General features: G+C 39.1%; 1 long non-coding RNA gene across 1 annotated transcript in view; it reads right to left on the bottom strand.

Moving 5' to 3' along the window:
* LOC308366302 overlaps positions 1-1,992 on the bottom strand; it is a 4,627-nt gene extending 2,635 nt beyond the window's left edge. The window contains exons 1-2 of the long non-coding RNA XR_013968679.1: positions 1,559-1,992; positions 879-912 (exon numbers count right to left, since the gene is read on the bottom strand). This is a non-coding gene — a long non-coding RNA (uncharacterized lncRNA). The remainder of the gene's footprint in view (positions 1-878; positions 913-1,558) is intronic.
* Positions 1,993-5,000: the final 3,008 nt, after the last annotated feature.

Here is a 5,000-nt window from a genome sequence, read left to right as displayed (position 1 = left end):
CTGCAAGTGATGGTATGACCCCCACAGAGCCCTGATCTCTACATCATCGAGTCTGTCTGGGTTTACATGAATAGACAGAAGAATTTTAGGAAGCCTACATCCACAGAAGATCTGTGGTTAGTTCTCCAAGATGTTTGGAACAATTTACCAGACGAGTTCCTTCAAAAACTGTGCGCAAGACAAGTGTATCTGGAAGAATTTATGCTATTTTGAAGGCAAAGGGTGGTCACACCAAATATTGATTTAATTTAGAAATTTCTTCTGTTCCTTCACTGCATTTTGTTAATTTATGAAGAATTGATGAAAATAAACTGTTGACACTTCCATTTTTGAAAGCATTCTTAGTTTACAGCATTTTTTCACACCTGCCTAAAACTTTTGCACAGTACTGTATATACTCACTATCTTTCTCTCTCACACACTCAAACACACACACACACACACACACACACACACACACACACACACACACACACACACACACACACACACTCAAACACACGCGCACACACACACACACACACACACTTAAATTACACCTACAGTGTATTCATATGTCCAATTATTCATTTGGGCACAGGTGGACTCCAGTCAAGTTGTAGAAGCATCTCAAGGACCATTGATGCAAGTAGGATGCCCCAGAGCTCAATAGTACGTGTCATAACTAAGGGTCTGATGACTTATGTTAATGAGTATTTCAGTCTTTTATTGTTTTTATAAATAAACTAAACCGCTTTTCTTTGTAATTGTGGAGTGATGTGTGTGGATTGATGAGAAACACAGTCACACACACACACAAACACATAGAAACACACACACACACACACACAAACAAAGAGAAACACACGCACAAACACACAAACGAAGATATCTCTTACCTGTGTCCATGTACCGGGCTGCCATTTTGCCTTCCTGAAACAGAGACAGATCATTGTGTCATGTTCTCCAACATCATTGTCAGTCTCCAGTAGGAGTAGTCCAGTAGACTTGCTTCTTTCTATTCCTGTCCTTCTAAGGCATTAAGGACAGATTCTAAGACAAACTTCAATTCTATAAAACACTGCAGTAACGTTTACCTCACTAAGCTATGATGCCAATCATTTACCCATCACCATCATCATCATCATCATCATCATCATCATCATGCCCCCCCACCCATTCCTTTCTCTCCCCTCTCCCCCCAATGTTTCACTGTCCTTGTAAGTCTGACCAGACACAGGACTACATTGTGTGTTATTAAAGAATGTATAAATAGGGCTACAGTGTGTATTATTAATGAATACGTAGATATAACTGTATTCAATGTTGTTAAAGAATGTATAGATCAGACTATATTGAATACTATGAAAGAATATATAGGAAGGCCCATGTTGTATGTATATGCTGCCTCTTATTGTAAGCTCACCGATATGTATATGTTTTACATCATGAGCTGTTTAAGACTGGAGTAATCTGTTGTACTTCTACTGCCTTTAAACAGTGATATGCGTTGGATTAAAGATTATGCATAAAGTATTCTTACATCGATCATTTCTGCTCATCAGAACGTAGGTCTTACCTCAGTCTTGTGTTTCAGCTATGGGAGTGAAGTTGTGGTTCCTCTGCTTCTAAGAATCTTAGCACACCAAACACACACAGGCTGTTTCTCCTGCACACTGGACACTCCTGCTGTTGACACGCTTCACACACACTGTGTCTACATGACAGGAGAAAAGGATCCCTGAGTGTTTCACCGTAAACTGGACAACTCCTCCTTAGAGAGTTACGGAGGCCATTTTCACTTCGAGTAACGGTCCCTCGTCTGAAATGTTTGATCACTTTCACAGATTTACTTTCACTTTTAGTGGTGCAAGAAGTGCGGAGTCTCTGGATTAGTCCTTTTTCTATCATTCCCCTGCCTGATGTCAGCTGCAGCTCCGTTAATCATCCATGTTATCCTGCAGATATCTCAACTGTCCTGTCGCATCTGTAAAAAGTTTTCTCCTCGAAGTGTGTCATACGTCTGGGGGAGGAATTTGCTAGAGGAACTTGATAGGTTATCACGTCCCATGACCTAGTTTGATTGACACTTGAATGGCCAATCTCATGCAGAGTCCTCTCACTGGCAGCCGCTGTTTGTTGCCGCGATCTCCGTATGACAGCTCAGTAAAACCCCGCAATGTCTCCATGTTTAACCCTACGTGCCAAGTATAGGCTACACTAAATATAGTAAGCAAACCCACAAAGCAAAAACAACTCGTATTATAGTGGGAGCGAGGCTATTTGGATGAGAGTGAGGGGACTGGGATCGAGCTGCAAGCTGTGCCGAAAGAGAAAGAACACGCAGAGAGACGAGTGGTGGAAACAAACAGTGATCTGACGCGGATGAATAACTTTATTAAAACAGCTGACTTGTAGGCTACTGCATTTCGCCTTCCAGTCCTGCAACACACATGTGTCCAAAACGAACAAAACACGTCTCTCACTCTCACACACGTAATTCCTCTCCAACTTAGTGATATTATTATTTATGTAACAATAGTAATTGTGTCAGCACGGACCTGTTTGAATGCGGCACCTGAAGTAAGCGTGATCTGTAATTTGATTTCAGCAAATGTGAGTGAATGATAACAAGGAATATCACTCCAGCTAAATTATGAAGAGGATTTGTTTTTCACAGTAACAGTGATGAGTTCTGTCATTCAGAGATGATTTATATTGTGTGCATTTTTGACCGTTCATTAAGAGTCAAAAAAACTTAATAAAAAGAGAAAGGATGTAACAATAGTAATTGTGTCGGCACGGACCTGTTTGAAAGTGCGAGTTGGGCGTGAGATGCACGTAGGTTGTACTGTATGCAGTGTTGGGCAAGTTACTTCAAAACTGGAATGCATTATTTATTACTTGTTACTGTCATTTTAAAGTAATTTGTTACATTACAATATTACTGTTTTTAAAATGTAAGGCATTACACTACTATTGTATTACTTGTAAGTTACTCGCACCAAAATCACTGGAAGTATGGATTTGGCAATCTTACTGTAATGAAGCTCAAGACGCTCAATTAGTGAATCACACATCCAGTGGAAGGTGATGTGGTATCTGTACTTATGGTAAACAGTAGAACATAATAGCCACAGTGATGGCTCTTGGCACAATACAAAGAACAATCATCGCAAGAACAGACAAAAGGTCAAAGTCTGGCAAATTGTGATAGAAATACTGTAACTTTAGGCCTATTCATATTAACAATAATTGGACTGTATTGTAATGTTTAAAAATATGACAGGATACAAAATTAGCATTTCTATGCCTTTATTATTTCCAACTTCAGAGCATTAAGCATAGTTTATGCGTCATAAAAAATGAAAAATAGTTTGCAACTGGATTAGTGTATGGGCTGTACACCTATGGTGGGGAGGCAGTAGGCCTACACATAGCACCTGGGCATCCAAGTCCTTTGTGAAGGTTTTTCGGCTTTGAAGTACATGCTGAAAATATAAGAAAATAGCCAGATTTCAAATTCAAGAGTCTAAGATATAAACACTACATATTAGCTAAGGGGCCTTACAATGTACAACCCAAATGAAACCAACTATTTTTGTAAGGTATGGCTGTGCTGAACATGAAGATTGAAATATTAGCCTAATGTGTGTCAAAATATTTTTTTCTATGGGACAGGTAGCCCAGGCTAGTGCACCCAATGTTCATGTTCAGCTTAGCACGCCCTTACAAAAATGCTCCACATTATATTTCAAATGTATAAAACGCATACATGTATAGGCCCTAGGCTAGATCTAAAAAATTAAATAAAAATCCATATGGGACAGAAACAGGCAGTGCATCACACATTTTCAATATTAACCTTCAAATTCAAGTTCATCTTATGGTTTATTGTATTAAACATACTTCTTGTAGACTACGTTTCATCTTAATACATTGACGTGGTTCACAATGACGTTATGTACAGCTGTTCTGATCTAGAACTATGTAGGTTAAACCAGATACATAGAAGGATTCTAGAAAGATAGAAAGATTCTAGGGCTCTGGGCTAAACTAGTAGGTAGTAGTGATATTTGTAGGTAAAGTGCACTTTAACAGAAAGACGCTTTATCCTACATGTACACTGTATGGTAAAAGAGCTAAGTTAGTAACGTTACCAAGTATTTTCCGCTAACAAGCTAGCGGGTTATTCAGTGAAGAGGTGGGCTTTTAGGCGTATTTTTGATATGAAACAAAATCCCTGTGTTCAGTTAGATATATAGCGGAACTAGAGACTGTCAATACATTTGTTTGCTTTGATTAGAGTCTTAAGTCAAACGATACAGCCACAGTGGCGGGTGAAGTAACATCACATAGCCTAGCCTAGGAGGGAGAACCTTGGTGCTAAATTAGGCTAACGTTAATTCTCTGAACTTGTCTGATCATGTTGATGGATGGCCACATATTTAATCGTTTGTGATTCATTTTTTAAGCTATATTCTGAGAATGGAAAAGTACATTTTCATTCATGTCTGTTAGAACCAATGCATTTGTGGCTCCAAACCACATTTAATTTAATTGTGACATGGCTTCAGAAGAAAAGTTACCTTAGCCCAGTAAGAAAAAAACATGCTGACGCAATGGTAGTGTGGGTATCATATCTGCAAGGATACCATATCTGAACGTTTTAGCCTTACCTTGTCATCATTGCTGCTAGTGGCCACATCTTGCTGCCAATTTTTCGGAAAGCTGGCATCAATTAGCCTAAAGGAAAAGGAAGTGAAACATTTTGCGCCAACGTTTCACCTCTGCTGATCTCGCGGTGATTTTGGCGAATTTGGATGAAGGAAAATAAAACACTTCATTCCAGGTTAAAAATGCATTGTAACGCGCGTTACTGACATTTGTACCGAGGTAAATATTACCAATTTTGTTTCTGTAATGCCTTACATTACCGCGTTACCGCAAAAAGCAATGCATTACAGTAATTCGTTACTTTTGTAACGCGTTACTCCCAACCACACACACACACCACACAC

The sequence above is a fragment of the Sprattus sprattus genome, assembly GCF_963457725.1.
Source record: "Sprattus sprattus genome assembly, chromosome: 5".
Classification (NCBI taxonomy): Eukaryota; Metazoa; Chordata; class Actinopteri; order Clupeiformes; family Clupeidae; genus Sprattus; species Sprattus sprattus.
The sequence above is the reverse complement of the archived record's forward strand: the minus strand, read 5'-3'. Positions and strand labels throughout refer to the sequence as shown.